We start from the raw sequence: 25,447 nt of genomic DNA, 5'->3' as shown, positions 1-25,447 counted from the left end.
CTGTACAGAGTTAAACAGGCAGGAAAGAATTTCTTTGAGACTTTTGCAGTAGGGGAGATTGAACTCAACTCCACTGAAAGAAGAGGTGGGAAAGTTTCCATTAGTTGGCGTGTGCTTGTAGAAAAGTACTAGAGAATGTTAGGGGGGCCACCGGTCTGTGTGATTAAGCTATCTGTATTTGCTAATTGGTGTTTCTCTCTCAGGAGCCTGGGAGATGGGGGCTCTCTCTCATTAGATGATTACATTTCAAAGGGATGGTTTCATGGTCTTTGAAACAAATATTCCTAGATTGTAAAATTGACAAGCAGCTCAGAAAAGATTTATCTACATTTCAAAGAGGCACAGAAAGAATTGGCAATTCCAGACTTCTTACATAAATGCTCTAAGGAAAGGGAGATCAGCTGCCGACAGTCAGAATGAAACTTGTCTAACATTTAGTGGAGCTGAGGGGAAGAGTAAGATCCTTAAGGCCATGCTGATCAAGGCAGTGCCAATGTTCCACTGTAAAATTCCCCTAGTATAGTGACAATAATGCATTCCTGGCAGTGCCTTGCACAGTGCCTTTTACAAAAGGAAAAGCTGAATATATATCTGTCAAAGAGAATTGTTCATTATTGCTTTTTCTGTCTTATGAACTGATTGATTAAAAGCACCTCTTCTTCGTTTCCCCAGGAATCATAAATTCTGGGGCAAGTTTTGGAAAATCGTTATTACTCATCAGGTAATGTGACGTGGGATATTATTTTTCTGAAAGATTTAAAGCTGGTACCCATTAGTCTTATTTCCCCCATGAATACAATTTGAAGCATGGTGTGCACAGGTCAAAGGTTTAGACTCCAGTGGACCAAGTGTTCAGTTAGGATCTGCTTTCACCTCTTTTTTTCCTTTGGTTTACTGTCACCTGGGACAATATGCTTAATGTCTCAGAATCTTGTTTCCATAACTTATGGCAGAGTAACACTTTTGCCTTTATTACTGAAAGTAGTTTATTGAGTATTAGTTGATTATTAGAGAACACCTCAGGCTTTCAGGAGAAAAATGCCACATTAATGCTGTAGACTTCTTTGTTGTCTGGCTGTATTGACCTATCTGTACACTGTTGGGAGAGGAAAAATAATTTTTTCTTTCCCCTTTAGTATCTTGCCTGAACCTACCTGTAATAAAAGACAAATTAATAGGAGAAAGACAGAAGTTTAATAACATGGATACCTCCTATATATGTAGGAGATACCCAGAAACCAGAGTAACTCTCCAAGATGGCCCAAGCCACCATCTTCAATACATCTCAAGTTAAAGACAGAAAAAGTAATAAAAGATGGTGGGAAGGGAGTGCAAAGGCCACATATGGGAAGTTCACAGAAAAAGCACAGTGAACAAGGGTAAGGCTATTTTGCAGATTTCAGTCTTTGCCTCCTCTATTGACAAGAGTTTCTAGAGATTAAGAGTCATCCTTCTATTCCTGGTTCAGAGAGGGAGACACTTTTACAAATCAAGATTTTCCCTTATAAATGTAACTGTCTTTTACAAAAGGGTAACTTTAGAGCTTCTCCAGTGTCTACTTTTTCTTACAAATAATTAGCCTAAAATAATCTTTATACTAAAGAGGCATATTTTGAGTGATACATTCTTCTCCACATCAACACAAATCCTTTTTATGCACTACTGAAGTTCCATGTACTGTGTTTTTAGTCTCTTTATAGTCCTAATTTTAAACTAATTTGGAAAGGCCAACATTTCTATGACTCCTGCTTAGAAATATTATTTGATATCCTCCCTAAGTGATGTGGAGTGTGGGAGTGGGAGGGTTGCAGGGAAAACAAAAACAGGAGCCCCCCAAAAAATTTTGTACCACTGTTGCAGGGTAAAATCTCAGAGTTTTAGAAAAATACATTTCAAAGCCTTTTCACCTTTAAACATTATTTAGTGGTTGAAGGCTAGCCACAGAATCACTCTACAATTTCAGTGGCAACTGAAAAGTATATCGCAGACCTTGACTTTTGTTTTTCATATGAAAACCCAGCTCCAGGCACAACAAAGCAGGTCCCAAGGATGCAATTAAATCCAGTTTCTTTTTAATGCATTCTTCACCATTTACAATTGTTATATTTCTAGTGTTAATGCGTTACTTAAAGCAAGAATTATCCTATAATTTGGATTGTTTTACACAAAATGTTATAATGGAAAGAACATTATTTATATAGAAACTGTAAGATATGACTATTCTAGACAAAATTTCAGAAAAAAATGAATTTAACTTTGGTTTTATTTTACAATTTTGGAAAATAAACTTAGCTCTCAGCTTTTATATTGAAAGAAAATGACAGTTCTTTTCAAAGACATCATCCCAAGTGAAATAGGAAATGTACTATAGGGTTCTGCTACTTGAGAAGGTTATGAAAGGTTTTGTGGGGAGAGGGTTCTGGACTGTTCATCTCTGTACCTCTCTAGTGAGAAACTCCAAATATTTTTCTTTGTTTATAAATGAGTGAAGGATCAGGGACAATATTTACTTTTGGGTTTCTTCCACTTTAAGAACAGTCATACCTGTTATGCACATGGTGCAATGTACTAACGGTTTTACAATGTGCAGAGTTCAGCACAAGCTCGTTTGTTAGGGATATCAGTATCCACATTCTGTTTACATTTGTGGAAACCTAGTCACTAAGAGATAAGCAAATGGCCCAAGATCACACAGTTAATTTCCAGTCAGAAGTAAAATGCAGATCTGTCTAGCTCCAAATCCCACGTTGTTAATATCTGCTCTCTATTGTCTGTCTTTAAAATCTGGACTACTTTTTCATGAAAATGCTTTCAGTGAGATGATTTTTTTTTTTTGTCAGCATCATAGGTCAGTTTGTTGTTTGCTTAAAAGAAATTCACTCTTTTCTCTCAGTTAAATATACAATTTAAAAGTTACATTTAAATGTAACTCTAATAGTAGCAAAATTAAATATGGGGGACAAATCAATAGTATGTATTTTGGAAAACATCTAATGGAGAATCCCATGGATTGAAGTAGATGGATTAATTTTTTTAATATTTTTTTAACAAGAAAACTAACAACCAATAGATTTTGGATAATGTCACATACCAGTTAAAACCCAGGGAGCTTTCCTAGGGCCCCATTTTGCTCATGGGCTGTTCCATTCAGATGAATCCTAGCCCACTGGAGGGTTTGTTGAGAGTTGGCAAAGTTGCTTTATAGAGAAAAGTAACCTGAGTAGGTAAATCTCATCGGTAGAATCCTGTCCTTGTGAGGTTAAGGAATATAAATTAAAATCAGAGCAGCTCAGAGTAGTTGAATCCTGCTCCAGAAATGCAGAATCTCAGGTCTCATTCTAGATTTGCTGATACATCATCTGCGTTTAAACAAGATCCCCAGCCATCTGTATGCAGATTAAGATTGAGAAGTGCTGTCCTAAAACAGGAGGTCCAGGGGAATTGCTGTTGAAAGATTTGGACTATTGGCCTGTGGCACAAGTATTTGGAAGAAAATCAATCACACCACCCTCAACACACACACACGCACACACACATATACGCACATATGTAAACACTGCTCCCAAGAGAAATAATTTTTTTAAGATGTATATGGATGAATCTGATAAGACCAAAGTCTGAGAAAACTGAGTTGTCTACTTGATGCAGAACAAACCATCTTATATAAAATCCTCCTGAGAGAGGAGTATTTTATCCTAACATTTACTCTGAAGTCATCAATTCTAAATTTATTAGTCCTTCAAAGTTTGGTAGAATGCTACATCATTCTTAAAGTCTTTTCTTAGTGGCCATTTCTTCCAAAGTAAACATACTCTTTTTCGTTACATCCCAATTCATCTTTATCCGTATCTCTCCTATGAAACACTTCATATCCTGTTTTGTACTATTATGTGTGTTGTTGATAGCACACATGCTTGATTATTATATTTTCCATAATATCTAGAAAATGATTTAGAATGTCACCTAATCAGCATTTATTTTGTTGAGAAATCAGATGAGTAAACAGATGACTACACAAAAAACCAGTGTAATGTAGTCAAATACCGGCTGATCCATGAGTCAGGAGACTTAGGTCAAGACCCTGCTCTGCTATTAAATCAAGTATGGTCTTGAGTTCACTGAAACTCTCCTTTGTACCAACTCATTTCATGGAAATATTGGGTAAGATTTTTAATGATTCTTTAAATGCATGTAAACTTTGCAAGAAAATAGCTAAGTATTTTCTTGAACTAAATTCTGTTACCATACATTTTAAAAAAATACTGTTCTTTCTATGTTTCAAATTTATTTCTGCCTAATTAATCAAGCCATAACATTGTAGATAGTTCTCATTAATAATTACTGTGATTATAGCACAAAGATATCATAGGACATTCAAATTTCACTTTCCCACAATGTGCCTGAATCATATTACATGACGCTACTAATTTTCTATGCTGTATAACGAATTTACATAAACTTAGTAGCTTTGAGCAGCATATGCTTATTATCCGACAGTTACTATAGGAAAGGAGTCTGGACATAACAGTTTAGCTAGTTTCTCAGCTTTAGGGTACAAGCTGCAATCCAGTTGTCAGCTAGGGCTTCAGTCTCATCAGGGGCTTGACTGGGGAAAGATCTACTCCCATGTTCTCCAAGATATTTTATATATAACTGAAGGAGACAATTTCACTAAGTTTTCTGCTTCTTTATGACTAGGGTCCCCGTTCCTCAGTTTTCTAATAGCCTGCTCCTCCCTTCCTTCTGAGACATAAGTGACAGCAACCTTGACACCCATATTTCTACCAGCAATCTGCTCAAGCTTTGTAGGCTCTTCTGTGCTCATCAGAATTCTTCGTTTCCTCCCACTTCCTGGTTCCAGAAGCACTACCACATTTTAGTTATTTGTTACATTATCACCTACTTGTGGTACCAAAAATCTATACTGATTTTCTATTGTTGTGTAATAATTTAACACAACTTAGAAGTTTAAGACAACACACATTTATCATCTCATGGTTTCTGTGGGTCAGAATTGCGGACCTTAAACTTCCATCCCACGCTCGCTCCTAGACCCTCTGGTGTCTATCCACTGGTGTCTCTTCCTGTCTCCATGGCATGGGGGCCAGTTTCTTGTCTTTTTTGTTTTTAAAGGGGCCAGTTTCTTGCCGTCTGCTGACAACCTTGTGCCTCATTCATGGAGTCTACTCTACTCAGGTGGAAGGGCCAGCACAGTAGGGATGGATGGTGGGTATGACTTACCTGGGTCCTCTACTCAGGGGATCACAAGGCTACAATCAGTTCTTCAGTCAGGCTGCTTGCTTATCCAGAGACTCCACTAGGCAATGATCCACTTCAAAGGGCATTCACGTTGTTGGCAGAATTCGTTTTCTTGTATCTGTATGACTGAAAGCCCTTGCTTTTTACTGACTGTGGATAGGACTAGGTAACAGGACTTTGGTCAGCCTTTAGGGACTGAGAGCCCCCAGATGATAGCCAACAAGAAAATGGAGACTTCAGTCCTAGAGTCACAAGGAGAGGAGGTCTGCAAACAACATGAGGAAACCTGGACAGGGAACATTCCCCATTCAAGCTTCTTATGAGAACTTTGTTCTAGTAACACCTGGATTTCCATCTAGTTTGGTAGAATGATGGGGTTTGTAGTCTTCATTTTAACATTACATCATCTCTAATTTACTACACGAGCACAAACAAGTCATTTCGCTCTTCCTACTTAGTTTCCTCGTACGTGGAACAAAGGAACATGATAATTAAGCACACAGACCCCATGATCAGAACCCCTGGTTCACATTCTAGTTTTGCTCTGTGTTAGTTATTAACTTCTCTAAGTGTTGGTTTCTTTTCCTGTGTAATGCTGCCATACCGTAGTGTTGTTGTAAGGGTTAAATAAGATGCTTGTATAAGGCCTTCACCTGGGCATCTGGCACATGTAATATGTCTATATACCATTAAAATGGAGAAATTTTCATAGGCCTTCTTACTTAAATAAGATTCAGTAACTATCACTTCCCAGGAACCAGCATTTTGAATAAGAATATTTGATACATTACTAAATTTCACAAAAACCTTTCCAACCTGAGGATACAGTTAGGTTTAATATCAAGGGAACAGGTGATTTTTTCAATGTTTAGTACATTAATTTCAGAAAGTACATTAAATGAACAAACTGTGTTAACTCACAGGATCTCAGGTGTAATTACCCTGTGGCAATGGCAACTTCTATATGAGTTTTAATTCACAGTCTGTTTTTTCTCTTCTCAGTTTTAAGCTCCAAAAATTGACACCTTCAAGAAGTGAGGGGAAAGAGGGCAGCCAGCAGGCTCTGCCATATGTAGGCATCGTGAGAAGCATAACTCCTGGCAGCATCTTGCTGACTGTCTTGTTTCCTCCTTTTTTGTTAATGTGATTTGTTTTCTAACCACCACAGTGTCAGTAGTTTCAGTTATGCTTTCCTGCTCATATTTCTTCTTTACTTTTCTGTCCACTTTACTTTTATAAGCATCTGTCTTAATCTGTTTCGGCTGTTACAACAAAATACTCCAGACCCAGTGGCTTAAAAACAACAGATTTTTTTTTTCTCACAGACCAAGATGCGGGTGTCAGCAGGTTCGGGTTCTGGCAAAGACCTTCTGAGTGGCAGGCTGCCCACTTCCCAGGGTGTCCTCACGTGGTAGAAAGGGCAGGGAGCTCTGTGGGGCTCTTGTGTAAGGCCACTAGTCCCAGTTGGGAGGGCTTTTTCCTCATGACCGGATCTACTCTCACAGGTCCCACCTCCTGATACCACCATCTTGGGGATTAGGGTTTCAGTGTATGAATTTGGGGAGGACGAAACATTCAGACCATAGCAACATCCCAACATTTGTCTGAGCCACCCATTTAAACTTTCAAGGAGACTGAGTGCAAATAAATAAAATCCCTGATATGGGTAGGTTTAAAGGAGCTAGATCCCTCAGTTTCATGGGGTAGAATAAACATGAAAGTAGAAATTAGAAGATATTGGCTCTTCTAAAAATCACAATTATTTTCAATGACATAATACCAAGTGAAAAAGGAAATATAAGATGGTTCTATCTCAAACACTAACTTGCGTGTTAAGGAATATTTAAGACCTTCAATTCTTGTGTCATGTGTAGGGACTGAACTAGATACTAAATCCCTTTCAACTACCAAATCTATATTTTTTGGAGTGTATTTAATTAGAAATGATTGCCTGAGCCAGAAATGAAGATCAGAAAAGAAAGCCCTTTTGAGTGATACTGAATAACTTTATTATCTGAAGACCCTTGAGACTTCATGAAGAGCAGGGAATAGATTTCTTCCAAGTGGCAAAGACTCTCCTCCTCTCCCTCACTCTCCAGCCCTGCTTGGGAGTTAACATCACGTTGTTGATCCAGGAAGGGAAAGTAATGCTCGATAGAAAGGCTTTAAAGAAAAAAGTATTAAAGCTATTTTTATTTGCTTAGTCTTTATTCACGGAATGTATGGTGTATTTTTAAGGCTGCATTGTGTGGTGATTATTAAAGTTAATTACTACCTACTCTCGATAGACTTAAGAAAAGAAAGTGCATTTGGGCCTTTTATATTTAAACAATGATTTTAAAAATGCATAAACACATAAGATGTAGTTCGGTACGGCTTCATATTATATACCACTTTCAATGTAAAACAATCAAATGGTCCAGACGTAGAATGTGATATAACTTTTCATTATTATGGATAAAGAAAGAACTAAAATCCCAGAGTGAGGCGAGACAGAAGGAACATTCGTTTAGAAGTTTTCCTACCTCCTGATGAATTATAGTGCTCAAGGCAGAATCCATTTCCAGAATACGTACGTCCAAAGAGGATTTATACAACTTCAGAACCAAAACGCCAGCTGCCAATGAAAGAACAATTTCAGTTAGGAGAAGAATATATAATTGGAATTTTTCCCCCGCTATAATTTTTAAAGACTTGAGAAAGAAGATTTAGAGTTAAGGAAAGGGAGTTGTATTTATTTGTTCTCTTAGAAAATAGGGGTATCAGAGTTTCATAATTATGGTAGCCACTTGAAGCTGAAATATCAGATCAATTACCTGTAACAATTCTGAGATCTCAGTATTATTTTCCAGTGCTAGAGTTAAGATATGTTTAAAATGTTTTCAAACTATTAGATAAAAAGGGATAAAAAAATTTTTGAATTTCTTTCTTTTTTTATTGAATTTCTTGTCATCTTTAATGAGTACACAGATTTATGTATACTCATTCATGATATTTATTAGTTTGCTGGAAATCTGCTTTATATGCATATATATAGTACAGAAGCTATTTTTGCCTGTCATTCTTATTAAAATAATTGTACTTCAATGAGTGTGTATATGTCCATGAATGACTGAAAAATTGTGCTGAACACTGGAATTTGACACAACATTGTAAAATGATTATAAATCAATAAAAAGTTAAAAAAAATAATTGTACTTAACTAAGCAGGTGAGATTATGTGAGACTTTTTTTTTTCACTGTTACTGAAATTTGATAGTGGAGCATAAAAAAATTGGCAGTGAAGTATACTGAATATAAAATATATATATACACACACTATACTGAATATAAAAAAAGGTATTAATGTTAGACCCTACCACAAACAAATACCTCTTCCCGAAATTGGGAATTTGACAAGTCACATTTATTATATGCTGTATAATTAGAGTAGATTTTTAAATGTAACTTTCAGAACCAATGTAGTTAATTTTTATGTCTACCCATCTTCATGTCCTAAAAACCTAATTGTTCCTGATTTATTTCAGGGTTGATATCTACTTTACATTTTAGTAGTGAAAGTAACATACTTTTTTTATGATTTCTGTTCTTTAATTTTATTGATGTTTGTTTTACAACCCAGAATATGGTCTGTCTTGGTCAATCTGCCACGTCCATTTGAAAAAAAAAAAAAGTGTACTGTGCTGTTGTTGGGCAGGAAGTGCTATAAATTTCAATTTGGTCAAGCTAGTTGACAGCTCAGGTCTTCAAAATCCTTAGTGATTTTCTATCTTCTTCTTAAATTGATTCCTGAGGGAGAGGTGAGAAGTCTCCAAGTATACCTGTATATTTTTCTGTTTCTTCTTTTACTTAATACTTGCTTTGTGTAATTTGAAATGTCCTTGGTAGGCAATGCATTTTTAGGATTGTTCGTTTTCTTGATGAACTGACTAGTTTAAAATTACTTGATATTCCTCTATATCCTTAGCAATTTCCTTATTCTAAAATACAATTTTTTCTGGTGTTCCAGTCATGCTAGCTTTGACTAATGTTGCAGGGTGTATTTTTTCCCCAGTATTTCACATTTTAATTATCTATGTGTTTATGTTTAAAGTTGGTTTCCTATCCACATGCCATAATTTGGCCTTTTAAAAATTTAATTTGATAGTCTGCCTTAAATTGCAGTGCTTTAATCATTCATATTTAGTGTAATTATTTATGTAGTTTGATGTAAGTATTTCATTTTGTTAGATATGTTCTCTGTGCCCCATGCAGTCTTTGTGATTTTTGCCCTTTTTTCTACCTTCATTTAGATTATTATTTATTGCAATTTTTTTCTATCAGTTACAATTTTTTCAATCAGTTACATCTTCTTTTTTTATTAATTGTTCTAGAGTTAATGAAATACATCTTTAACTTACCGTAGTCTACTTTTAAAAAAATTATTTACATAGTCAACTGAAAATATTATTAGTTTCAGCTTTGCATCATAATGATTCAATGTTGTCTTACTTTACAAATTATATAAAATTATTATAAATTATTGACTATATTCCCTGTGCTGTACATTACATTCTTGTGACTTGTTTACTTTATAACTGATAGTTTGTACCTCCTAATCCCCGACATCTGTTTTGTCCCTCCCCAACCCCTCTCCCCTCTGGTAACCACTAGTTCTCTTTATCTGTAAGTCTGTTTCTGTTTTGTTATATTTGTTTGTTGTTTTGGTTTTATTGATTATACCACTCTGCATAAACTTTATGAAATTTAAAACAGTATTATCTCAAATCTTCCATCTTTTGTGCTGTTTTAAAAATACATTTTGTCTTAATGTATCTTACCAATCTCAAACTATGTTGCTAGTGCTTTTGCCCACATAATCAGTTATCTTACAAAGTGATGTAAAATAAGACAGTGTCTTTTATATTTACTTTCATTTTTGTAGTTTCTGTTTTCTCCATTCCATTCATATTTCCATAAAATGACAAACTTTTACTGATGTAGAACTTCCTATAGTATTTATTGTAGATCACGTCTCCTAGCAATATATTCTCAGCTTTTATTTTTCTGAAAGGGTGTTTATTTTTGCTTTATTTTTGAAATGTAATTCACTGGATATAGAACTCTGGGTTTATTTTTCCCCCCAGTATTTTGAATTGTTTCTCAGAAGAAGTGTGCTGTAATTACTTTTGTTTCTCTTTATGTGTTTTTTCTGGCTGCCTTCAAACTTTTCTAACTTTAAGTTTCTGATTATAATAAGTGTTTTTGTTGTTTAATACCCTGCTAGGGTTTCTCGGTGCTACTGGTATCTGTATTTTTGTTGGTTTTTTTTTTTTTTGGAAAGTTCTCAGCTCTCATCTCTTCAATATTTCTTCTCTCTCTTCTCATTCCAGCACTTCAGTTGTATGTAATTTAGGTCACTTGTTTAGCTCCACAATTCCTGGATGCTTTCTTCTATTTGGTTCTTTTTCAATCATTTTCCAATTTATGCTTGAGTTTGGATGATTTCTACTGACTGTTGAATCCATCACAAGAATTCTTTATCACCGATGTTTTAATTTCCAAAAACCCCACTTTATTCTTTTTTATAGAGTACACCTCTCCACGAAAATTCCCTACCTGTCTGTGTATGTTAATCAGCCACTTCCACTCAAATGTTTTACATATTAATTATCGCTGGTTTCCATTTCTTGTTTAATGGCTACAATATCTGGGTCACTTCTGAGTCTGGTTCTGTTTATTGCTTAATCTCTTAAAAATGGGTTATCCCCCCTTATTTTTTTATGTGCCTTATAACTTGATTGAATGGTAGCTATCATGTATAGAATAATAATAGAAACGGAGAAGAATTCTACTTTTTTCAAGGAATGGTCATGCCTCTTTTTCTATCAGGCCTGAGTGCAGGTGATCAACCTATTCAAGATTTGAACTTGTTTTGGATTTTATTGCTGCTGTTACCTTCTTAGCAATGTATTCTTCATACTTCTCTAGAATAGGGCTCTAGATACCTTGTGCTTTAATGTAGTGCTCAGGAAGCTAAAGGATTTTTCTCAGTGTTTTTACTCCTCCCTAAGCTTTCTGCTGTCCCTCCTCACTTGTTCTACAAGGGGGTGGCGGGTGGGCTCTATCCATGCTCTCTTTGCTCCCCTGACAGTAGACCACTTCTGCTTGTTGCTTATTCCTAGACTTAAGATAAAAGTGGAGGCAGATCTCTGTTGTCCTTGTCCACCTAAATCTTCTTACACAGGCCTTGTGTTCCTGGCATTGGGCTGAGGCTATTACAGAAACCTGCCCTTCTTCCTTGGGTAGAAGGGAGTTCACTAACTCTTATCCTGCGGTTGTAAACCTCTGCCTGCAATCAGTGTAAGAGTCTATGCCCAGGATGTTTTCCTGTTTCTCTCCTAGGGAGAGAGTTTTGGTTTCTACTCCTTCCCCAGCATCAATGTGTTACTGCTTTTGTCTAGGACATGAGTAATTTCTCTATACCTTCCCCAGAAGTATTTTCTCTACTTCTCCTCCAGAAGAAGTTATCCTTGCCTGAGTCCTTGAACAAGAGTATTTGTTGCCCCTTCCCAAAAGCTTTTTTCTTGTTTTCATCATTTTTTTTTTGCTATGGAATTATTGGTATAAACAGAATAAGAATTAAAAATAGAATAAGAATTAGAAATCCTACCATATATGTGCATATATTTACACATATATTATATATGAAGAATAGAATCCAAAATGATTGTGAAGGAAGAAGTAAAACTCTTTATCAGTAAATGATATTATTATGTTACCCAGAAACCACTGCTAGAATTAGTAAGTAAATTGAACAAGATTGCAGAATAGAAAATCAGTATGCAGAAATAAATTACATTTCTATACTAGCAATGGAATATTGGACATTGAGATAGAAAGATACCTTTATCATAGCATCAGAATATTAATATCAAACAGTAACATGTCTACTAAAAATTATGCAAGACTTTTACATTGAAAATGACAAAACCATGCAGAAAGACATTGAAGATTTAAATAAATAGAAAAATATACAATTTTCATTGACTAAAAGACTCAATATTTTCTTTACCAGTTCTTCTAAATTAATCTATAGGTTGGACAACAATCATAATGATGAATACATTTTTTAAGAAATTGATAAGCTGGTTCTGAAAAATTTGTGTGGAAATTCAAAAGATTTAAGGGAGCCAAAACAATCTTGAGTGCTCCTATGGAATGAATTTTTGTGTCCCTTGCCCCCAAATTTATATGGCAGAACCCTAGTCCCCAGTGGGATAGTATTTGGAGGTGGGCCTCCAGAAGAGAATTAGAGTTGGGCCCTCATGACGGGATCAATGTCCTTGTAAAAAGAGGAAGAGAACCAACATCTCTCTCTCTCTCTGCCATGTGCAGATACCAAGAGAATACAGCTGTCTGTAAACCAGGAAGAGAGCTCTCACCAGAAACTTGACCATACTGGCATCCTGATGTGAGACTGAACCTTCAGAACTGAGATAAACAAATGTTTGTGATTTTAACCATGGTATTTTATTATAACAGTTCAAACTAAGATAAATAAGGACAAAGTTGGAGAATCTATATTATCTGATACTGAGACATATAATAAACCTATAGTAATTAGAACAATGTGTAATTGGTATAAGTATCAATAATAATATATATATAATATACAATAATATATCAATAAAATATAGTAAAGACTCTTAACAAACACAATATTATAAAATAATTTTTGACAAAGTTGTTAAGTTAAACCAATGGAAAAAGCCTTTAACACATCACAATGAAACAACTAGATATTCATAAATCTATAACATATATAACAAATAAAAAATGTCAGCAAAAATTAAAGGTCATTCTTAGACCTAAACATAAAAGTTAAGACAATAATATTTCTACAAGAAAACATGTGAGAATCTATTTTGCAACTTGTAGTATGGATTTTGTAGACAGGATATGACATTCACTATCCATAAAAGAATAGATAAATTGGATTTCATCTAAACTTAAAATTCTCGTTAAGGAAAATTAGAAAGAAAAAAACAAAAAAGGCAAGCCCCAGAAAAGGATGTATTTTTGCACTACATGTATTTCATAGATGTTACAGGGAGTTACATCCCAATGCTTTACAAATCAAGAGGGAAGATATAGCTCAAGTGGTAGAGCGTATGCCCTAGCACGCACAAGGTCTTGCATCTCCTCTAAAAATAAATAAATGAACCTAATTACCTACCCCAGAAAATAAAACTAAGAATTACAAAAAAGAAGTCCGGTGCTTTACAAATCAAAATAAAAAGACAAATGGAGAATTAAAAATGGGTAAAAAAATTTGGGTATTTCACAAAAGAAATTATACAAATAGTCAGAAAGTGACTTACAGTGTTTTCAACATTCTTAGTCATCAAGATAATGCAAATTAAAATTGCAGTAGGATACAATTTTATACCCAGCAGAGTGAATAAATTAAAAAATACTAACTCTATTTTTCAGCAATACCAAATATTGGTGATATTTTAGAGCAACTTAGAATTCTGAGACATCGTTGATGGGAATATAAAATGGTGCAATCCATTTGAAAAACGGGTCTCCTATAAAGTTAATTGTGCAACTATTCTATGACTCAGAAGTTCCACTTCTAACTAATCATGTAAGAGATATAAAAACATAACTCTACAAGATGACTTTTATAAGAGTATTTACACAAGCCTTATTCATAAAATTTCTTTACTGAAGATACTAGAAATATTCACTAAAAGCAGAAGTGGGTGAGCAAATTATATGTTCATATAATGAAATATTCAAAAATAAAGAGATGTGAGCTACTGACACACTCAAGCATGCATGACTCAAAAAGTATTATGTTGAGCAAGAGAATGTACACTCTATGATCTCATTTTTTGAAGTATAACCAGAATCAACCTAGTATTGAAAATCAGAAAGTAGTTACCTCTGGTAAGGTTGGGCTTGACTGAAGAAAGTCATAAGGGAACCTTCTAAAGAGATGAAAATTTTCTGTATCTTTCTTATTTACTTCCTTACTTTGAATGGTTATTACATGGCCACATGTAATTATCAAAACTCATCAAACTAAACATCTAAGCTTTGTATTATAGTGCTTATAAATTTTATCTCAATTTTTTAAAAATAATAAGATGAAACATTTTGTGAAAATATATCTATAATTTATTACATAAAACAGATTAAAATTTAGTAAATCAACTGTATTTCCACATTTGTAAATAAAAAATATATTTGCACATAGTCATATAAAAAGGGTAAAGGAATAAACTCCAAATGGAGGTGTGAATTATCTCGGGATAATGAGATTAACAGTAAATTTTATAATACCTTTTATGGCTTGTCTATATTTTTAGTCTTTTCTATAATATATGAGTATTGATTTTTATTTACTCTGCTTTTTCTCCTTACTTTGTGGGAATTTTGAGTACATAGAGTGAAGATGGTTTCCTTCAGGAGAAATTTGCCTTTGCTGCTGCCTACGTGAAAATGGGCCTACTAAACAGTACTTTAGCGTCTTTTTACAGCCTGGTTTTGTGAAGAAGTCTTTGAGTATCTCCATCACCTACTGACCCAGATATTTTATCCCAGACTGACTCACTTGGTAATGGAGTAGAAAAAGAGAGAGTTTTCCAATGGATTATACACCTATGCTAACAGTCTAATGATTCAGCAAATGATCAAGTGTCCTAACCCTGTATTACAAACTTTCTCTGGAGCAAAGATAGTGGCCAACAATAATCTCTACTTACAACCTCCCCATGGTCTTCGTCCGTACAGTCCTCACAGTGGCAGAGTCCCACTGCACAGGAGACACATTAGAAGTATGCTAAATAGATTAGGAGGGCCAACCCACTGGAGGAGTTCCAGAAGGGTTTCTAGAAAGCAGAACTTTATTCCTGAGCTTTATGTACACTATGCATTTTTTTCAATTATAATATATGGCCAATCGTAAAGGAAAATGGTGCACTGATTTTGGCTGCTTTTGATTAAAAACAAGGGTCATAATCTGTAAGTCTTACCTATTCTGACAAAAAGGAAAAAAACTTACTGCACTGTCAGGTCGCAATTGCAAATTTTTCAAATATTCCCTTACCAGATTTGTAGGCCTGAACGCACACATCCCTCTCAATAACTTTATCATAAAAATTGCACAAGTAATACATGAATAAATTTTTCCTATGAGACGTTAAAAAAAATACAGATATTTCTGACCTCTATTTCTTGCCTATTATCCCATCTCACTCTTCTTCCCAGGAGGGGCCACTGTTTTGAATTTAAAATCAAACCTCAGCCACTGCTTTTTACCTCCTCCTTTTATATTTACTATAATTTTCTTGAGTTAGGCTTACCTTGGTGTTTACTATAATTTCCTTGTTTAATTTTCCTTCTTTAATAGAAGTGATATTGTACTGAACTTTTTGTTCTCAAAATTGCATGTGTACTAACATTTTTCTTTGCCTCTCTCTTCTGTCTCACCAACTTAGTTTACAGTGGCAACTTTTCTGTTATATTGTTTAGTCCTTTAGAGTTGTTCATTTCAATAATATTTATAAATTCTCTATTATAGACAGTATCTCTATTTATTTTTACTAGAACATCACTTTTATTTTATTTTTTATTGAAGTGCAGTCAGTTTACAATGTTGTGTCAATCTCTGTTGTACAGCATAATAGTTCAGTCATACATATACATAGACATATTTGTTTTTGTTTCTTTTTCATTATAGATTACTATGAGATGTTAAATATAGTTCCCTGTGCTATACAGCATAAGCTTGTTGTTTATTTTATATATAGTAGTTAGTATCTGCAAATCTCTGACTCCCAATTTAATTTTCTGTTTCCCATAGACCAATATGTTTCTGCTCAATATTTGTGTGAAGACTTTTATAATCGTACAGGCCTGTCTGTACTAGTGACACATTGTTGGTCAGCACAGATTCTGTGGTAGACTTGGTCTACTTGCAGGTCATCTCCTTTAGACATTTCTTTCCATTCTATAGATTGGCATAAAAAAGAGACACATTTAATTATCTTCTATAGATAAAGGGGAACTAGGTGCTGTAATCATTGTAAAAATAAAAACAGACTTAGTAAAATCAGATTTTCATTCAAAATGTATTTGTCAATTACCTATTATGGTTGGTCATTGTATTAGGCATACATATGATAGTATAGTATTAAAATAAATGCCATTCATTCAAAAAATCATCAATTTATTCATTTATCAAATATTTACTGAAAGCTACTATGTCACAAAACTAACCTCCATGTCAAGATTAGACCTTGAAGTTGATCACAACATCAATAAGATCACTATGAGTAATTATACAATGATTTTTTAAATATCAGGCCTTGTAAAGTAATGGAAATAACACAGGTCAGGTAACTGAGCAATACTGGGTGGCTGAATTAGATAGTGAAGCCTGAATAACATAAAGGAGCCAACCAGTCAATGATTTGGGGAAATAACACTTCATTCAGAGGAATATTTAAGGAAAGTCATTCTGGGAAAAATGAGTCTCGGGTGCTTGAGAAAGGGAATTAGATGATGAAAATAGAGACATGTGATTAAAATAAAAGTGAGCAAGGGGGAGATGTGAAATTATGCCTGAGTGATAGGCAGGAATTAGTTCACGTATATATGGTGGATTACGGTAGCAAGTTTTTCTTTCCAAGTTCAACAGAAAGCCTTTGTGCTGTGTTCAGTAGGAAACCTGCTGAGAATCACAGCAAATGGTCTGATCTTATTTATATATTTGGAAGCTCACTGTCTGCTATGTGGAAAATGGATTGTAGAACAGCAGAAAGAGAAAACAGGGAGAATATTGGGGTATTCCTGGTGAGAAGTGATGGTCGCCTGGAGGATGGAGATGAAGAATAGATGAATAGGTTTGGATATATTTTAAAGTTAGAATCAAAAGGACTGCAGCTAATTTGGACATAAGGGCAGTGAAGAAATAGAAGCCTCAAAGGTGAGCTCACCATAGCGAAGATACCTAATCCATATAAGATTGTTGTAGGAAGATCTATTTAAGCTGAGTACAGGATGGTGAAGAGTTAGTCCCATAGAAGCATATCAAGAGCCATGTCAAAGAAGTTTTACTATTATTCTAGGGAGAATGGTAAACAAATGAAATTTTTGCCTGGGAGATGAGGTAATCGTATTTTTCAGATCAGAATGATGGATCATCAGAATCATCTGGCTCCTATCTTTGTAAAATCAGATCTATTCTGGGACAGATACAATTTAGCTTATTCCAAATTCAGATGACGTAACACAGGTTTTCAATTTCTTGGAATTCTGGCAGCGTATAAGGCACTGAGGAAGATTTTATGCATGGATGGGAGGACTGCTAAAATCTCAGAAATCTGACATGAATAAAAATTGAAAGTCTACATTGTCCAGCACTGAAGGTCCTCCTTAAGGTTCCCGTTCAACCTTTGAGTAAAGCCACCTAACCCGAGATCCAGGCAGGGGTGGCAGGAGTGGGTGAGAGCATGAGGATACCTGGGGAAGCCGGCACGGAGGTGCTTGGCCTTTCTCTGCAGAAAAGCACTTTTTCACTGAACCATGTTTTTAAGAACAGGGAGGATCAAACAAAACCCCAAGATATTTCTGCCCTCCCCAGAGCCGTCCCTACAACCGTCAATTTTTACCTCCCCCTTCCTTCCATTCCTCTTTTTGTTGTTCTTTCTCCTTTAAGCATTTACATGGGTTGGAGTTCTGGTGAGGGTCTTGGGGTGTACCTTGCTTCTCAGAATTGCCACTCTCCACCACCTTCAAGCCCTCACCTCTCCCTCCAGGTTTCCCATCTTACACCCCACAAAAGTCTTTGTCTTTCTCCTTTTGTTTGCTATTGGTTCTTTTTGGGCTTTGGATTTTTGTTTTTTATGATTTGAGGTCTTTTGTGTTCAAGGAGAAGCTATTACATTTTCTTAAGATAGTTGGGGGAAAAACCAAGAGGTGCCTTTATAAAAAAAAACAAAATAAAGTTTGTACTTTTTTTGTTTTTATTTTTTAAAAACGAACATTTTGCAAAGATACCTTGCAGCAGCTGCAATAAGTATAGGTACCTGTGAGGATGCAGAGTGGAAGAAGACTCTTCCAACCATATGTACAGATTATTTACATGACCTGGGAACCACTGCAACTCACTTTATGAAGTAACAAAATCCTCAACGCTCTACTGAATGTTTGATGTGTGAGGAAACATGAAATGATATTAAAAGTGCTGCATTCTTTATTTTTCAAAAAAAGTATTTCTTATAATTCTTAATACTGAAAGGATTTTTATTGCTAAGGATTTTTAAAGAATTTCCAATAGGTGGAGGCGAAGATCTAGATACCCATTAAGAAATGAAGCCACCACGTGTGTAGTGAACAGATCTGGAGTTTTACGCACTTTGGCGGCACGTATGGTTCAACAACTACTACAGCTACTAATAATCTTTTCAGTTTTTTCTTTCTGGGCATGTTGTGGCAAGTACAGTATTAGCAGGTGCCTTGCAACTTAATTACAATGACAAGAATGTGTTCGGTGTGTGTCAGGAAAGCAGAATTTTGCAAAGTTGGATGTTTATTTGGGGAGATTATCAAAAAAAGGTTATTTTCAGGTTTTAAAATGTTTCAGGTTTTTTTTAACATTTTTTATTGATTTATAATCATTTTACAATGTTGTGTCAAATTCCAGTGTTTAGCACAATTTTTCAATTATACATGAACATATATATATATTCATTGTCACATTCCTTTCTCTGTGAGCTACCATAAGATCTCGTATATATTTCCCTGTGCTATACGGTATAATCTTGTTTATCTATTCTACAATTTAGAAATCCCAGTCTATCTCTTCCCACCCCCCCACCCCCTTGGCAACCACAAGTCTGTATTCCATGTCTATGAGTCTATTTCTGTTCTGTATTTATACTTTGTTTGTTTTCTGTTTTTTTTTTTTTAGATTCCACATATGAGCGATCTCATATGGTGTTTTTCTTTCTCTTTCTGGCTTACTTCACTTAGAATGACATTCTCCAGGAACATCCATGTTGCTGCAAATGGCGTTATGTTGTCGGTTTTTATGGCTGAGCAGTATTCCATTGGATAAATATACCACCTCTTCTTTATCCAGTCACCTGTTGATGGACATTTAGCCTGTCTCCATGTCTTGGCTATTGTAAATAGTGCTGCTATGAACACTGGGGTGCAGGTGTCATCCTGAAGTAGGGTTCCTTCTGGATATAAGCCCAGGAGCGGGTTTCCTGGGTCATATCATATGTCTATTCCTAGTCTTTTGGGGCATCTCCACACTGTTTTCCACAGTGGCTGCACCAAACTGCATTCCCACCAGCAGTGTAGGTTTTGCATTTTATTATTTCATTTTCTGTTCCTTCTCTGCCAACCAACCAGTTTCCTAGAAATGAAAGAAAAATGAAGATAGTTGGCAAGGCAGGTGACAAGGCACGTTTTGGTTCCTGATGTTATTCTGTTGTGTCAGACATCATGTGAAATAAGTACTCAGCTTATTCCTCATGCAAATTATTAGTATCAGCTATTATTTGTCCAAATATTATTTGTATCAACAAATTATTCATATGAGTCAATACTGTATCAACTGCTACAAGGAGAGAAACTGTCCTTCTAGGGTCTGGTCTAATTTCTGCATTCTTTAATTGTTGATCTCATTTTAAATTTTAGCAAAATCTCTTCAATGTCAAACTTCAAAGCTGTGTAATTATGGAATGGAATCATGAGGATTAAACAGGTTCTATCAGGTGGACGCAGAATTTAAGGGAATTTGTGCTCATGATTCTTGGATTGCTTTCTTCCTTATTACCAACTGTTTCTGTTGTATTTGAACCAGTGTCCTTATATTGGACTTCTGTCTACTCACATGGATGAGTGGTGCTTGTAAATTGTATCTTTAATACCTCACACCTTCACTCTTAGTGATTTTATGTTATTTGTACTTTCAGTGCTCATTGGACTTGGCCTTTCTATTCAGACTCCCATTCCTGGTATTTCTTATCTGTCCTTTTCTGTCAATATGCAAAGGTGAAATTAGAGAAACAGCTAGGACGAAAAGGAAAACAACAGAAGCAAGATTTGGAACTCACAAGATGGAGATGATGGACTGCCGTTTGTTGTTCTGCTTGAACACAAAGGCTTACTTTCCAGGAAAATCTTATCCTGAGTTAAGCCAGGGCCAAAGAAGACAGCAGAGTGTTTCTCAAATAACTTTTTGTCTGAGCGATTAAGATCTGAAAAGAAAAATTTCCACAGATTTTTTGAAAGTTAGTAGTACTGCCCCAGAATATTACCTTGGAACTATCATGAGATGATTGGCTGTGTTGAACCATCTGGTTGGGCTTCCCCAAAGTCAGACCCCGAAACAGCAGTTCGGATGTAAGTGCTTGCTGGGTGGAGCGCTCGGGAAGCACTGTGAGAGGTGGACAGCACAGCGGATGAAGGGTGTCTTACTGAGCGGGCAGCTTACAGCCAGTGTTGTCTGCGGTCTGTGACAGAATGCATGGAGAACAGCTCAGAAGTGTCCCCGTGAGAGATGACTAACTTGCACACAGACTTAGCTCCCTCACTGCATGAGGGTTACTTTGGGTATGTCTGGCCTGTTTCTTGGCAGAGAATACTACTAAATCCAGAGAACAAGAGATTGTCTCTGTGTGACATTTGGGGGTAGGTGAGGGGATAGGTGAGGAGATGGGACACCAATAGCATTTGTTTCACAGGATAGATGCAAAAACATTTTTATTATGCATCTAAGGCTCCCTTTCTCTTCTATGGAAAACAGAAAGTTGAAATTTTTAAAAATCAGTAAACAAAATTAAACTTTTTTTTTCAACAAGTGTTCCTCCTAAAATCATTCTAGTTGGCTTTTCAAGGCAGTTTCTGTCTTTGATTTACTGCTTTGCACAGCTATGTTCCAGTATCTTTTTTTCAGAGGAAAAGGCGTGGAAAGTTCACTCTTCTAGTGTGATGCCTGTTATGGAAAGTGTTTTGAGACATCCCTTTCACAGTGTGCAAGCAGTGATCAGCACTGACTGACTAGACATAAAAGGCCTTTTAACATATTGTCAATGGAAAGGGATCAGAGCAGTCCAGCATTAGCATTCCTAACCCTAGAATCAGTGTGTAGTATTTGGAGTACTTGTAAACAAATTGACATTGTTTTTCCACATCAGTGTACAGTCTTACTGCTACAGCCAAAAGATGGGAAGATTTGGACCTACCTAGGGAAAAATCATCTTTGTTGATGCAGTATGCCTGATAGGCTGTTTGATTCTTGTCATATCAAAATGTACCTGAAACCCCCTTTCCTTTTCAGCTTTTGCTGTTAGCCACAGAAAGGAAACATAGCCTTCCCAGCAGTTTCCTCTGAGATACGGACAGTAGCCAGGTTTGGTAAGAAAAATCCCTCATCCGCCATTTGTGAGTCATTGATGAGACTGAAAATAGCACAGGATTCTCTGAATGGGCTCGTCACTTCAGTATTTACGGAAACCGAGATGGGGCCATGTGTAAGTAGAACAAAACCCCAGTTGCTTCTTCTGCCTTTGCTCTCAGAGTCATTTCTGGGAAAAAATCCAAACTTCTACCATCTGTGGTTCCTTAGCAAGATGGAAAAGAAAAGGGTCTGATTATTAATTGAGCTAAAGTGAGCTGTCCCCCTGAGATGTGCATTCTCACAAACCCCTGCTGGGCCACTTGGCTTCCTTGTCTGATCTCTGATGAAGGAGCAGCCGAAATTGTTCAACCATTTCAGAATGATTGTGCCTCCTCCAAAAATCATGTCGGTGGCTTGAAACTCAGCACAGCACAGAATCTTACTACAATGCAGTTTGACATGATAAGATGTTTCTTGTTTGTTGGTATTTTTGCATACAGGTAACTTAGAGTTGAGCATCTCAAGAGAAGAAAATATGAACTTGCATTACACTCTGTACTCAGACAATTACATTAAGAATGTTTTACAGTAATTGATCTAGAGCCATTAAGAAGGAAAAATTTATAGATAAATATAACATGATCCATTTGTAGGAAACTATGTAGGACCTAAACTGGCTGTTTTCTCCAGTGTCCTCTGAACATAAATAATTCTTTGAATCCTTCTTTTTGAATAATGTATTTGAAAATTTGAGATCTCAAATAATTCTATTTTTTGAGATCAACCCCTATTTTATACCTGTTCATGATGTATTTTTATTGCATTTTTTTGTGAGTTTGTATTTTCTCTTTATTTATCAAATTTTTCATAAGATATTTATCTACAACACTTTCTATTGCCATAAGAGGTTAAAATAAGAGAGGTAAGTTTAGCTATTAAAGACAACTTCATCATAGTGAAGGTTTTGAAATAGGAGATAGAACTAAAACCTTGTAAATATTTTTGTCAGGCTATATATGGTGTGTATAATACAATTCTATTAATTTTACTTCATATCATGTTGACCTACAAGTATGGCTTTTATGCTTTCCTGTGTGTGATATATTTTTATAGATTGCAAATTACTTTTTGGAAAGTATTCTCTTATCTCTGACGTACTGCAAAGCTACTCTTATCTCTTTCCTCATCTTTCTTTGTCTCCCATTTGCTTGAGGACCTTCATGCTCTTATCTTGGCATCATCTCCAGACCTGCTCTTCCCTTTTGTACTGACTGCTAGAATGTCTTACAGAGCTCTGCTTGCTTTTTTTTTTTTTTCCCGGCTGCTGGGATTTTCACTCTTTCCAAAATGCTCCTTCCCTGTCATTGTCAGGTTAAATGCTGCTAATAGTGTAAGTCCTATCACAAACATACTCTTTGAGGTCCTCCCTGTCTCTTTAAAGTAAATTAAATGGACTCTCTCTACACTCCCATAGCACTGCATTCCTCTCCTTTGCGTGTTTGTTTTCCATGCTGATCATGCTGGTAATACTGCACTTGTTTCTTGTCTTTTCCTACTGCATGGCAAGTTTCACAGGGCAGAGATGTCTGTCTGTCTTACTTACTAACAAATCTTGAGTATCTATCACAAAATCTCTGGCACATAGTAGGTGCTGAATACAATTCATTGAATATTTATTGTATGACTTTAACTGATAATAGGAGGAATTTTATCCTAGGAGAAGACTGACGGACAGTGGGAACAATGAGAAAAAAAGAACTGTCCCGTATCTACAGTACAGTGGAGTACAAACATGCACTCACTACTTTGTAGGTAGGCTCGTATAAACAAATGGACCCATACATACACATCTTCTTTCAGTGTCCATCTGTGAATTCTGTCTGATCACTCTTCTGGCTATCCACTGAAATGTGGAAGTGGGCTGAGTGAGTGTGGTGTTTCTTGGTAGAGAGGAGGCTAAAAATAATTTACTTTCATACAATTGTGATTAATATACACAGTGTCAATTATTTTCCAGATTCAGGAGAGCCCCTCTGTCAGATGTAGCTTAAATTCAAGTCATTTTAATATGAAATGTAATTTGAGTGTTTTGTAGAAATTTACACATTTGGAAATGCCTGTGTTTTGTATTCTTAAAAATTTTTTTCAGCATTTTCTGATGGCCTCTAAATTTTGAAGTTCCCATTTTCTATCAGATATTTCTTTCAGACATATCAAATTCTTTGAATGTTTAAGAGCTTAATGAAATGAATGGAATCTTCTTTTTTTCTAGTTACTACCGTCATTCATTAGTTGATAAAATTACTTAAAAATCAGTTTCTTTCATACTGTCAAAGGAGAGCATGTGAAAGAAAGTAAAGATTGATATGAATAAGGGAAACTGAGTGACCTTTAGGCAATTAGAGGATTTGAAATCATGGCAAATACATTAACTTATTATATAAAAATATATCACTGTGATTAATTTGATAAACATTATCAACCATATATTGGGAAACTATTTAAACAAGTTTAATTGCCACAGTATATAAACTGCTCCCAGAGTAAATTACATGCATCTACAAGTACACTCACTCTTGAAGATTACATACAAGGCACTGGAGCAGTTATTCGTCAATGTTCCTCTAGTGTTAAAAAGAAAAAAATGACTTTTAAGCATTTCCTCAAAGTATATTTCAAAATCAGAGCCCAGAAACAGCATATTTGTTTGTTTGCAAGTTTTCCTTAGACATTTAGTGATGGGCAAAACATCTTAAAGATTTTTTAAATGATAGCTTACTAACTTTTTAATTTTTACTAATTTTTCTGGACAGATTGTTCCTACAATGCAAACTCGTGTGACCTCAGCTTTCTTTCATCCTTTGTCATCACGTATATTTAATGGATGGTGATAAGAATACATCAGCGCCCTAGTCCAAGGGCTGTTTCCCACCCACTAGAGAGCAAGCTTGCTATTTATTAGAACAATCAGTCCCATGCACAAGTTACTCTCTCTCCTTGAGTCTTAAGAGTGTTCATGTCCAAAGGCAAGCTGTGAATTTAATCTTGTCATTCGACTAATTGAAAGTAAAAAATAATTCTGGGCTTCGTTTAATGAGTTACATAGCTCTGCAGAGTTACTGAAAGAATCAGGAATGGAACTCAGTCTTTTGGATTTAGTCTGTTTTACTCCTTTTGCACTATCCTGGCTCTGAAATTCACTGACTCTTTTCACAAGTATTTGGTGAGCATCTATAATGTGAAAGCCCTAGGAATATAGTAGAAACAGGTCATAAGATACTTTATGCCTTCATGCATATTAAATTCTAGTTGGAAATGTATCTGATCTCCTTTCCCACTTGCTTCTTTCTCTGTATTTTGCATATTTATTTTTACAAATAATAATATAATTATTATAACATATAGTTTATATATTTTGATTATATTAAAATGATAGTGCTCGTCATAAATAATTCACACATTTCAGAAAAGTTGAAGCCATTGTCTCTGGCTTAACTGTGGTATGACCATCCTCCCAGATAGCTCATGTATCTCTGGGCACACTTTCCATAAACACAATGACACTACTTTGTTAATATTTTTCTCCTTAAGGATAAACTTTTAAAAGACATTGCTTAAGATATACTTACCCTGGATATTTCACATCAAAATCTTGCTGCACTATGATTTTCTAATAAATCTATATAACATGATCCTCCAACTGTTCATTATAAACTGATGAATTGCAGGGGAAATCGGTAATATTACAATTAGAATAACTCAGGATATCTTCTCTTTGGA

This window comes from Vicugna pacos, chromosome 3 (assembly GCF_048564905.1).
Source record: "Vicugna pacos chromosome 3, VicPac4, whole genome shotgun sequence".
NCBI classification, from domain to species: domain Eukaryota; kingdom Metazoa; phylum Chordata; class Mammalia; order Artiodactyla; family Camelidae; genus Vicugna; species Vicugna pacos.
This window is presented reverse-complemented; position numbering follows the sequence as displayed.